We start from the raw sequence: 14,048 nt of genomic DNA on the forward strand, positions 1-14,048 counted from the left end.
TCTGAATAGATTTGATTTCACAGTTCCGTTTAGTAAAGAACTTTAAAGTAAGAACTTTCGTAATCACTTACCTGGGCTAAATTCCCCTACTTCATACTGATTGGTTTCTAGAAGATTGTGCATTGAACGATGGTATATTGTCAGTTCCTTCCTGGTCTTTATGGGTGTTATCCCTGCCAGAATTCATTAAAATCCTTTGATAACTGTTTATACAGGGTTAATCTACAGTTACAGTAGATACAGAAATGACCATCATAATTTGCTGTGCCCAAATCATCATTCTCAAACCATGTAAAATATTTACTTCCTTTTGAAGATTAGAATTCTGGCATTGGGTTCAAGATTTAAACATTTACATGATAGTGTTGAAAATGGATCGTATCAGATTACACTTCCCAGCTGGCATCTCAACATTTGGTGTTGATTTTAAAAAGTGAATCAACTTTAATGTGGCAACATTGTTTCAACGTCGTACGTTCAACTTTTAATAAACCATAGCTCACATTCTGAAAAATTGTATGATCTGATGAAAAATCAACTATTTTATTTTTCTCTCTCTCTCTCTGAATGTACATCTCTGAGAAGTAGGAACTGTACAATTACAAATACCAAGCTTTTATTACTGCAAGCAGCTAAAAGTAGAAAATACTATGGTTAACATGTTAACATGAGTGTTAACAGTAAACTTACATCACTTTAGTAAAGCTGAGTATAATGAATGTTACCCACCACTACCAATCTGACTCAACATCTGATCTCCATAAGCAATTACTGCTGAAGGAAGTAAAACCACTTTTTCATCCCTCCATCCAACTGTTTTTTGAAACTGTCTGGTGATGAAATGTAAAATACTAATTCAAAAGACAGAAGGTTGAGGACATTGTGTTGATTCAACATACTTCAATCATATTTCAACCACATTTCAACATGAAAGGTTGGTTGTGTGCCAGCTGGGCTTTTTCCCTTCCAATATTCAATCCAGTGATTTTGGCCAGAATGGGACCAATACAGCACACCCCTATTATAAACTTCAGTCAATTTGGGACCTCATTTTTTCACCACTACCCAGTAGACACAAATAAAGAAAATTTGAATTTGAAAATGGCAATTAAGGTGCCAAAGCATGGAGTCAATGCATAATTGAAAAGTTACTGTCAAGAAATGAGCAGAGGTTATCTATCTTACAGAACATAAGTAGTGAAACTGCTGGAGGATCAACTGTCCTATCTATCTGATGACTGAGTGACCAAGCTACTGGCCTGCACTCAACTATGATGATGCAACCTGAAAGGCAAACGTGCTTGTTTACAAACATGAAATCTTTCCATTGAGCCCTAGATTCTGGTGATAGCCTTTCACTAGTGCAAGGTACATGATACAAAGTACAAACTGTTTATTTGGGTTGAAGTATCACATATCTGTTCTGTCACAATGGCAAAGCTGGAGACTTGCTCAGGGTTTCCATGTTGAGCAATGGGCACATCAGATGTGGAGGATGGGAATGTTGTGACCAGCGAAAGAAATGCCTGGTGGACTGCCAGTCCCAACAAACACATCCATTAAGCTTTATTTATGACCTTGTTTATTCTGCTTGGTTGAAACTTGATTTCTTTCTGTAAACACCGATGGCTTAAATGCTCTATATTTAAATACACTATGCATACAAAAGCATTCAGACACTCTTTTTAATGAGTGACTTAATCTACTTTATGGTGCATCCACTACTGACACAGGCAATTTTGATGGTCTATATAACAGGATGCTTTGAAGTCTAAAGCAAAGGTGGTACATTTCAGTACTGGAAAGTCTATATTCCTGTAATGTTTTATGCTTTTCCTGCTCAGGCACATCTGATTTAATTTACCTGTTAATTACCGGATTGAATAGGTCTGTTAGAGCTGAAAAATTAGGACTCTAGCCCCCATTACCCCCCCGGTCTAAAATTCCCATGCTTCCAACCACTGTTTAAAGTGCAGGAGCAAAATAATATAAAGGGCACCCACTGCCCAATATGGGGCATTCATATACTTTTCAAACCTGAATTGTCTCCAGTGATGGAAATAATGTAAGAATGCTGTTTTCTGTCTGTAATACGCAGAAAAAATCTATTTAGCAAATAAATCCAATTAACTACAATATGTAATAGTTCTTTTATTTGTTTATACATAAACCATCCCTAAACAGTAAAAACATGATTGAAGTGTTTTAAATCACATTTAATTTGTAAAAAATAGCTATTACTTTAGCTGTTTCATTGGTTCATAAACTTGTTCATTGGCTGGTTGATGGTCTATTCTGATGGACAACAGCTCTCAAACAGTGTTATGTGCAACAAAACATTTAAAAATAAAGGATACTGTCTAGTAGAATTGGCATAGAGGGCAATTCATAACAGTAAACTTTTCTACTGGAGAGGTAAAAGTGCATTATCAATAGTTCTTGATCTACAGTGCACATAATTTCAATTTATTGCAGGAAGGGCTTTCCTACTGGACACTATATACATTTTTCCCACAAGAAGGGCAAGTAATAAGCCAAAAGGGCATTTTGTCTGTTTTGGCCTCTTCAAACTTAATAATAAAAATAAAAATCTGACTGGTTTACCTTGCTTAATGTTATAATGGTCTAAACAATGGTGTCTCTCCTCAAAGTAAGTTAGACCTTTTGACTGATTTAGCATACAAATAAGCCAAGCACAGTAGCTCTCACTGTGGACAGCAGAAGATCTAATCAACTTATGATAGCTGTGATCAGTAACCCCCACAGATATGTTTGAATATGATTAATCAAATCAAATCAAATCAAATTTATTTGTATAGCGCATTTTACAACAGGTGTTGGCACAAAGCAGCTTTACAGAAACATGATTACAGGACAAAGAATCAGGCAAAACATTAAACATAGAAAATACAGAATACAGATCCCCAGTCAGCGCGGAGGCAAGGAAAAACTCCCTCAAAACTGCAGGAGGAGGAAGAAACCTTGGGAGGACCAAGACTCACATTTGAGGGGGGACCATCCTACCACTGGTCAAACGGCTTTTAAATTAAAATTTAAAAAGTCTTTTATACATCCATATAGGTTTTATGTATTCAGGAGTGTAATAGCGCCACTAATGGCTTGGATGTAATCTGTAGTGGAGAATAAGATGGACGATGAGCAGCTGATCTGTGGTGGTGGTGGAGAAGAGCTGACTTCAGAAACTTCCATCAGTCTGGCCGGATAGGAGACGCGAGAGCCTGAGGGTCCAACATCGGTATCGGGTCAGACAGGTGGGCAGTCAGTAACTCGGAGGAAAGCAGAGAGATGGAATTAGTTTTGACTGGATTTATGCAAAACTGAGAATATTAAAACATTATCAGAGTGTGGCAAATGACTCCGGCAGAACTGAATAAAACAGCCTAACTAAAGGCAGAGAGCCAGAAGGTAACATAGACATGGAGGCTCCCTGAAACACTGGCATCCACCCACTCCACCGTCCACAAACCTGAGTGACCGTGTGCAGTGGGAGAACAGCAGCACCAGCATCTCAGTTTACCACAATTCCCTCTGTCCATGAACCCCTGAATCTGCAGCCTTATCTAAAGGGAAAAAAACATTAATTACCAAAAGCTAAACTAAACAAGTAAGTTTTCAGTCTAGACTTAAAGATTGAGACTGTGTCTGAGTCCCGAACATATTCGGGGAGATTATTCCAGAGTTGAGGCGCTTTATAAGAGAAAGCTCTTCCTCCTGCAGAGCTCCTCTGAATTTTAGGGACTACTAAGAAACCAGCACCCTGAGATCTAAGTAATCGTGGTGGTTCATAAGAGGAGATGAGGTCTCGTAAATACTCAGGAGCGAGCCCGTGTAGGGCTTTATACATTAACAGGAGAATTTTATAGTATATGCGGAATTTGACTGGCAGCCAGTGCAGTGCTGATAGGACTGGACTAATATGGTCAAATTTTCTAGTTTTAGTAAGGACCCTGGCTGCAGCATTTTGAACTAGCTGAAGTTTATTTAAGTGACTGCAGTAACATCCAGACAGTAGCGCATTACAATAATCTAGCCTTGAGGTAATGAAGGCATGGACTAATTTTTCTGCGTCATGCAGTGATAGGGCATTTCTTAGCTTGGCGATGTTACGTAGGTGTAGAAAAGCTGTTCTAGTAACATTAGATATGTGTTTATCGAATGCTAGATCTGAATCTATAATAACTCCAAGGTTTTTAGCTGCTGAACCAGGTGTGACTGAGAAGTCGGCCAGATTTAGCATTAAGTCTGATAATTTATTTCTAGCAGCTTTGGGGCCTAATAGGAGAACTTCTGTTTTTTCACTATTTAATAGGAGGAAGTTGTGCGACATCCACAATTTCACATCTTTTACACAATCCTCGATTTTCTTTAATCTCACTCTGTCGTCAGGTTTGGCTGATATGAAGAGCTGCGTGTCATCCGCATAACAATGAAAATCTACGTCATGTTTTCTAATAACTTTGCCCAGTGGGAGCATATACAATGTAAATAATAATGGTCCTAATATAGAGCCTTGTGGAATTCCATATCTTACCTTGGTATAACTGGAAGACATATCATTTATCCTCACAAACTGATCGGTTAAGTATGATTTAAACGATGATAATGCAGTTCCAGTTACACCAACCATGTTTTCTAGTCTTTCTAAAAGGATAGTATGATCTATTGTATCAAAGGCTGCGCTCAGATCGAGAAGTACGAGTAGGGAAGCACAGCCTTGGTCGGCAGCTGTAAGTAGATCGTTTGTTATTTTAACTAAAGCTGTCTCAGTGCTATGATGAGGCCTAAATCCAGATTGAAATTTCTCATAGATTTGGTTTCTTTGCAGGTAAGAGCAAAGTTGTTGGGCCACAGCTTTTTCTAAAATCTTAGAAATAAACGGTAAGTTTGAAATAGGTCTATAGTTAGACAGTACAGTAGGATCAAGATTTGGTTTCTTGATCAGAGGTTTTATTACAGCTGTTTTAAAGGCTTTGGGTACATGGCCCAGGGTGAGTGATGAGTTTACTATCATTAACAGAGGTTTAATTATATCTGGCAGTACCTGTTTTAGTAATTTTGTGGGAACTGCATCAAGTGTGCAGGTTGTGCTGTTTGAAGAGGTTTTCTCTAGTTCTAGCTGTGGAAGTGGGTTAAAGACTTCAGTAACAGGGTTTTGTTCTAGATCAGCCAGACCAGATGACAGAGAGGATGTAATATTTATCTGTTTAATTTTATCCCGAATGTTTTCAATTTTAGTATCGAAGAAGTCCATAAAATCGTTGCTGGTGTGAATGGCTGGAATCTGAGGTTCAGTACCTGCCTGGTTTTTAGTTAATTTGGAAATAACACTAAAGAGAACTCTAGGATTATTTTTATTTATCTCGATCTGTGAGGCCAGATACGCTGAGCGGGCTTTATTAAGTTCTTTTCTATATTTAACAAGACTGTCTTTCCACGCAGAGTGAAACACTTCCAGTTTAGTTGATCAATATTTACGCTCTAAATTTCGTACTAACTTCTTTAAGGTACAAGTTTGATCATTGTACAACGGTGCGAGCTTTTTCTGTCTCTCTATTTTGTGTTTAAGGGGTGCTACAACATCTAAGGTAGAGGGAAAGTATTTTCTAAACCTTTGGTTAGTTTGTCTAGTTCTACTGGGTCTATAGGAGAATACATTAGAGTTGATAAGTCTGGAAGCTTACCTGTAAATTGTTGGGCTGTAAAAGGCGTAATTGAACGTTTTACAGAGTAGCTAGGGGATGTACATATATTATGACTGAGATGTAATTTAAATGAAATAAGGTAATGATCTGAAATTGCGGAGGTTTGAGAACGAATATTCGGGTTAACTATGCTCACACCCAGGGTCAAAACTAAATCCAGAGTATGATTACAGTAATGAGTAGGTCCTGTTATATTTTGAATAATACCAACTGAGTCTAAAATCGATGTGAATGCCTTTTTTAATGGATCATCCAATTTTTCGAAATGAATGTTGAAGTCTCCAACTATAATCACTTTATCATTACTTACTGCTAAGTCTGTGACAAAATCACTAAATTCTTTTAAAAATTCTAAATAGGGCCCTGGTGGTCTGTAGATGTTAATTAAAGAAAATGCATTCTTTTTTGTAACTGGATTAATTATACTGGTGTAAAGAAGCTCAAAAGAAGTAAAATTTTCATAGTGTTTCTGATTGCTAACTAAGGTACTTTGGAAAAATATGCAGACCCCACCTCCTCTACCGGACAATCTCGGATTGTGTATATAATTATAGCCTGCAGGGGTGGTTTCATTTAATGCTACATATTCATTTGGCCTAATCCAGGTTTCTGTCAGACACAGAACATCGAATTTCTGATCAGTTATCATTTCATTCACTAGAACTGCTTTTGAATTTAGAGATCTAATATTAAGTAAACCAATCTGAAATGTTAGTACTACAGTCTGAATATGATTGTTTAATATAAGTTAAGTTATTTAGATTTACTGTTTTAGTTTTTTGATGTTTTTGTTTGACTCGGGGGACAGACACAGTCTGAATACATTGGTATCTAGGTAACGTCTCTTTGCAGCTCGCAGACGGTCGGTTAAGCCTCTCTGTCTGCGGCCTGGTCCCGGCTCTGGATTGTCAGCAGCTTCTAATACTACTCTGCCGACTAGCTAAAAGACTATAAGCTATGCTGCATGAAAGTAAGGCAGCACCCTCCCGCGTGGGGTGGACACCATCCCTACCTAAAAGACCAGGCTTGCCCTCAAAGTGTAGCCAGTTATCTATAAAGCCCACATGATTTTCTGCACACCACTTGGACATCCAGCGGTTCAGCGAAGAAAGCCTGCTGTAAGCTTCATCACCACGCCTCATTGATTAGATACTCACAGCAGGTTCCTAACTGTAGTGTAAAGCTTTTGCAGAAGAGAGTAGAGGCTGTTACTACAGTGAATGAAAAACAAAAGCCCTATTATTATCCTTGAATTTAAAGGCAACTCTGGAGAAGCATTGGTGTCTACACACCTATGGACATATGGGGCACAGGGGTTAACCCTTGTGTGGTGTTCGGGTCTGTGGGATCCGTTTTCATTTTTCATCAAATGATACTAAAAAAATATTTTTTCTAACTCAAACTCATTGGCATTGGCTCATTTTTTGTGAAAAACACATTTTCGATAAACACACACTGTACACCCCCCCCCCCCCCCACACACATTTATATTACATACAGTATGTTTGGCCAAGGGCTAATAAACATTGTTTCTTTTGTAAATTTGAAACTAAACAAATTTTCTACTCATATCTTGAGTTTAATTCATTTTCTTTTACATTTTATTAAAAAACTAATAAAAAAAGAGTAGCACTTTTTAAAAGAAATGTAACATAAGAAAGGTAAAGGGCAAATATTAACCATGTAAGCTGTTTATATTGCTTGCAATTTAGGTGAAGCAAGCATGTGTAAAGCATTTTAATGTAAAATTGCTAAATTTTGCTGAATTAAATGCAAGTAACAAAGTAAACGAGTAACAAAAATATGAACACCACACAAGGGTTAAGCTGAGTTCCAAGTCCAAAACTTGGCTGGTAAATGTGCTCCATCAAACAAACCCACATGCGTGTGTTCTCATAGGACGGTATTGATGATCAGACACTGCCTGGATATGGCCAGTTGAGTAAAGCCTTTGCCCAGCGACAGTGACACTGATCTCAGTTCCACCATGTTGACCCAAATGTTGTAACTCCACAGGTGTTGAGTTAATGCTTCTCTGGTCTGCTCAGTGACTACTGATTACCTCAACAGTGTGACCAAGACCCGTGCTTTCAGCTCAATCCAGTTCTATAAAAATAGCACAGTAGAGTGAATTACCATGTATAACCAGCTGCTCATCTGTGCTTAAACCTGATCTATTCTTATCCTAACACCTCTCAACAGGATATCGTAAAATGAAGGCCTACCCGAGCGCTGTAAATTATTCAAGGCCTCTCTAATCAATAAGAAATGTCCACTGCTCCTTGCGGCACTCCCTCTCCAGCACGTACTATTCCTGTTCTATGCAGTAACCTGATGCACGGCCATAACCGTACCACTGTGACACAGCAGAGATGGGATCTATCTTTCTCTCACGACTGCCTGAAGTGCACCATGATTAGACAGGGTCGTAAAAAAAAAAAAGGTATTACTTAACAAATTAAAAAGGAACAAGGAAGTCTTTTAAAAAGCACTGGAAAATCAATTGCAGTGCTGTAAACTTGCAAAATTAAAAATGTTTTGAATTTTCCATTCCATACATTTGACCAGAAGTCATTCATTTAGTCCATATTATTTTGTTTTTAAACTATAAGCATAACTATTTCTAAGTGGACAAGGGATAAAATATTGTGTTTAATGGTACCAGTGTGCTGAAAAGACCATCCCTAATATATTCATTCTAAAAACTGGAGTGTCGGGTTGCTTTTTGTGAGAGTTCTTCTGGCCATGTCACGCGTCTTTTTGTACTTACGCCACACGTACAGCATCTGAAAAAGGATTCGGATAAGTTTTACTTAACACGAGCGGCTGGTGGAGCATTGGAGACTTCAGAAGGGGAAACTCAGACCTCAGTAGCTCATTCATTTACACTGACAAAACTGACAACCATATATAATAACTCTCTTTCATTCTCTGAAGACATTTGCTCTCTCTCACACTCTGCCTGAACATAAATTGGAATCAGATTCATCCGCTCTGAAAGGAGACCGCAAAGGAGACAACATCCAACAGCTAAATTTCCTTCGGGATCAATAAAGTATCTATCTATCTATCTATTCAATGCAGGAGATCCCACACACATATCCCACCCCTCCAAAGTGTTACAATGGGGCAAAAAACTATTTATTCAGCCACTGAAGCAAGCAAGCAAGATTTCTGGCTTTCTTCTTTAAGAAGCTCTTCTGTCCTCCACTGGTTACCTGTATTAACCTCATTATCTTTATAAAAGACACCTGTCCACATCAACAGTCAGACTCCAAACTCAACCAGAACTATACGGAAGGACCTGATGAATGACCTGCAGAAAGCTTGGATAAAAGTAGCAATGGCTACCATCAGTAACACACTACACATAGAGGGACTCAAATCCTGCAGTACCAGACATGTCCCCCGCTTAAGCCAGTGCCACTATACAGTTTTGCTTCTTTAACCACTTTTTTTGTAGAATTGATTGAATACTTAGGGTCCGTCATTACCTGAGGTTCTCAGAAATCTCTTTTGTTTGAATCTTAGCATAAGTCCATAAATCTGTAGGAGGAAGAATTTACATAAATTAAACTCATCCTAAATTATTTTGACAGAAGTGTCTTGTATTCTAGGAACACTCAGACACTAATAAAGGTCAAGTGTCTGAGCAGTATAAACTTACAGTACAATACAAAATCAAAGTCAAAGTCAAAGTGGTTTTTATTGTCATTTCAGCTATATACAGAGTACACAGTGAAACGAAACAACGTTCCTCCAGGGACCATGGTGCACATAAACACAGTGTAGACAGAACAATAGTGCAACAGTACAAAAGTGCAGACAGACAATACACCACAATACAGACAAAGAATAATAAATAACAAGACAGTGTGCAAATTATGCAGTGTGCAAAAAGTGTGCAAAAAAGACCAGTGAGGTAGTAATTACTCTATTACACAGTGTGCAATAGAGTCCAGTGAGGTAGTAGGGTTTTTAGTGCTTTCCATTTTCTGGGGTAAGTGGGGTAAGAGTGTGTGTGCATGTACAGAAAAACCATCAGTTCAGTCTCTGCAGTTGAGGAGTCTGATGGCTTGGGCGTAGAAGCTGTTGCAGAATCTGGTCGTGCTGGACCGGATGCTGCGGTACCTCCTTCCCGAAGGCAGGAGGGAGAACAGTTTGTGTGAGGGATGGGTGGGGTCATTCACAATGCTGGTTGCTTTGCGGATGCTGAGGGTGGTGTAGATGTCCGTGATGGAGGGGAGAGAGACGCCAATGATCCTCTCAGCTCTCAGGTGAGGTTATCTGCTAAGTGGACACCAAGGAACTTGGTGCTCTTAACAATCTCCACAGAGGACCCGTCGATGTTGAGTGGAGAGTGGGTGTGTTGTGCTCTCCTGAAGTCAACAACCATTTCCTTTGTCTTGTCCACATTCAGGTGAAGGTTGTTGACTGTACACCAGTCTGTCAGCCGCTGCACCTCCTCTCTGTATGCTGACTCGTCGCCTTTGGTGATGAGACCCAGCACGGTTGTATCATCGGCGAACTTGATAAAGCTGTTAGAACTGTGTTTTGCAGCACAGTCATGAGTCAGCAGGGTGAACAGCAGAGGACTCAGGACACTGCCCTGGGGGGCCCCAGTGTTCAGTGTGATGGTGCTGGAGGTGCTGCCCCCGAACCGGACTGACTGTGGTCTCCCCATCAGAAAGTCCAGGATCCAGTTGCAGAGGGGGGTGTTGAGGCCGAGCGAGCTTAGCTTCCTGATGAGGTTCTGTGGGATGATGGTGTTGAATGCTGAACTGAAGTCTATAAACAGCATTCTGACGTAAGTGTCCTTCTTCTCCAGGTGGGTGAGGGAGAGATGAAGGGTGGTGGTGATGGCATCGTCCGTGGAGCGATTGGGTCGATACGCAAACTGCAGGGGGTCCAGTGAAGAGGGCAGTCGTGTCTTGATGTTCCTCATGACTAGCCTCTCGAAGCACTTCATGATGATGGGTGTAAGTGCAACGGCACGGTAGTCATTGAGGCAGGACACTGTGGACTTCTTCGGCACGGGAACGATGGTGGTGGACTTGAGGCACGTTGGGACAGTGGCGCTGCACAGGGAGATGTTGAAGATGTCCGTGAGAACATCTGTCAGCTGGTCTGCGCACTCCCTGAGCACTCTGCCGGGGATGTTGTCTGGTCCTGCAGCTTTTTGTGGGTTGACTCTGCGCAGAGTGTTCCTCACATCCAATGCAGTCAGGCACAACACCTGCTCGTCCGGCTTGGGCATGGTCTTTCTCGCCATTGTGTTGTTTTGTGCCAAAAACCATGCATAAAAGTTGTTCAGGGCATCAGGGAGGGAGGCATCACGTTCACAGGATGGTGGCATTGTCCTGTAGTTGGTGATTGCCTGGATGCCCTGCCACATACGCCGCGCGTCACCCGTGTCCTTGAAGTGGCTGTGGATTCTCTGGGCGTGTGCGCGCTTTGCCTCTCTGATGGCTCTTGACAGATCGGCTCTTGCTTTCCTCAGGGCCACCTTGTCACCCAAGAATATTGGTGAATATATGGGCTGCTTGACACCCAAGTATCCAAGTGTGCAGTCTGCACTATATGTCCACCCCTTCTAATAAATGCATTCAGCTACTTTAAGCTGCATTCATTGCTGAAACTGATGTGCAAACACACACACATACACACTAAAGATGAAAAAAATATATATAATTTTTAAAAGTACACTGACATGCCAAAAATCATGTTATAGCATTGAAAAATGTTACCCAAGGGGATGACTTGGGAATGCACACACCCGAATAAGCCGTAAGGTAGTTGAATACTGTCTTATCCCTGTAGAGAAATGCTTACAACAGAATAGACCCTCTGGAGCAATAAATATGAGCCTACTGTGTGGGCTAGAGGGGTACAACGAGTACAAAGCCCCCAAAAGTATAAAGTGTAAAACATATTTTGGTTTGTTTAACACTTTTGTTTACAAAGTTATTCCACATGTGTTCCTGTACAGCTTTAATGTCTTCAGTAAATTTACAATAAAAAAAAAACATAAACAGGTACTGTATAAGTGCATGGTGTGTACTAGTGAATCTCAAAAAATTAGAATATCAATAAAACTTTATTTTAGTCATTCAGATGTATTACACACAGAGTGATCTATTTTAAGCCTTTATTTCTTTTATTGTTGATGATTATGGCTTACAGCCATTGAAAACCCAAAAATCAGTATCTCAGAAAATTTGAAAATCATATAAAACCAATTGGTACATTTGGCAGTGTGGGTAGTGTGTGAAGTCCTGCTGGAAAATGAAATCCGCATCTCCATAAAAGTTGTCATCAGAGGGAAGCATTAAGTGCTGTATGATTTTCTGGGAAATCACTGCACTGACTTTGAACTTGATGTAACAGTGGACCAACACCAGCAGATGACATGGTTCTCCACAGGGCCGCTGCTAAGGTTTTGGAGGCCCTAAGCATAACTGGTCAGGGAGCCCCCCCCCCCCCCCCAAAAAAAAAACCAAAAAAAAAAAAAAAAACACACACACACAAACACAAAAGGTTTACGCAAAATTTTACTATTTATTAAAATTACACATGTAACTATGAATATTTACAACGTTATAAGTAAGGCCAATAACAGTGAAGAACAGCACAAGAGTACTATTTATAATGTATAAATAATAAATGAAACGATGCATGTCTATTTTAAGCAGTGGACACGTCATTTACACAAGCCAGCCTTAAAGGTTATGAAATTATCGTTTATATTCGTGGTGTATTTATATCAGCCTGTCAAAATCTATAGAGCTGTCTGATCCTGCTGTCATACAGACCATTTGGATAGTGCACTGACGGCATTAGTCAATAGGTAGGCTACTCTGTTTATTAATTTTTTATTAAAGTCACTAAAAATCTTCAAACTACACTACTACTATTTGCAAACGTGCCACGTGCCTTGCAATACCCAGATAGTTTCTAGTTAAGCGTTTAAAGCTACCAAATCAGCAAAGCCAACGTAACTAGCTCAGGCAACACCACTGAACATGAAGTAATCAAAACTATTTAAACCTTTATCATCGAAGTTACTCACCAGAAAGGGATGCATGGGCCTCATCTTTCTGCTTCTTTTTCTTCTTCTCAGCTCCAGACTCAAACCGTCGCTTCATAGTTGAATTACCATTTAGTAGCAACTTCGCGCGGTGAACTTGTCTCCTGCCAAACTCAAGTAGCGTTGCTACTTTAGTTAGGACTAAGGTTGCCAGATAAGTTACGATTTTTCATCCTATTTGTTTATTTTATTTTAAGTTTTTAACTTACACAAATATTGCACTGGACAAGTTTTTGTATAGAATGGCCACATACACTTTAAAAATGGTTAAACATGCGCAAGATTTAGCGCCTCCATGCATTTTTTGATTATTTATTTGACTGGAAAATGTCACATCTGGCAACAACCAACAGAGCAAACCGAGCCGTGCCATTTCAGGCAATAGGGGTGGGGGCATTATATTATGCACAAAAATAATAACGTGCCGCTTTTAAGTAGTAGAGTAGGTGCCCCATGCAATGTTTAAAGACAAAAAAGATGAGCGTATCATAAATAATTCACATTGGGTTTTAAATTTAATAATGTCATAATTTCAACACATTTCATTCTCAGTCAATTTGGCTCCCTGCAACTGCAAAATGGTTGAGGCCTAACGCTGGCTGCGTTGTCTGCGTATGCAGAGCGGCGGCCCTGGTTCTCCATCACTGATTTTGGAAACTTCACACTAGACCTCAAGCAGCTTGAACTGTTTCTCTCTTCCTCCAGACTCCCTTGATTTCCAAACTAAATGCAAAATATATTGGTGGTCAGTGATGGTTTAGAGAACAATGTCATCTGCTGGTGTTGGTCCACTTTGTTAAATCAAGTCCAAAGTCAGTGCAGTGTTTTCCTGGAAAATCTTACAACACTTCATGCTTCCCTCTGCTGACAACTTTTTTGGAGATGCGAAGTTCATTTTCCAGCAGGACTTCGCACACTGCCCACACTGCCAAAGGTACCAATTGGTCTTATATAATATTCTAATTTTCTGAGATACTGATTTTTGGGGTTTTATTGGCTGTGAGCCATAATCATCAACAATAAAAGAAATAAACGCTTAAAACCTGAATTTCTGAAAAAAAGTAACTTTTTAATTATATTTATTTTTTGAGGTGCACGAGTATATAAATTATATGAGTGTATGGTGTGTGTATATGAGTATATGGTGTGTGTGTGTGTGTGTGTGTGTATGTGTATGGGTTATTGGTGCAGACCTCTCTCTCTCTCTCTCTTTCTCTTCGGGCAGCTGGGTCTGCATG

This window comes from Astyanax mexicanus, chromosome 3 (genome assembly GCF_023375975.1).
Source record: "Astyanax mexicanus isolate ESR-SI-001 chromosome 3, AstMex3_surface, whole genome shotgun sequence".
Lineage (NCBI taxonomy): Eukaryota > Metazoa > Chordata > Actinopteri > Characiformes > Acestrorhamphidae > Astyanax > Astyanax mexicanus.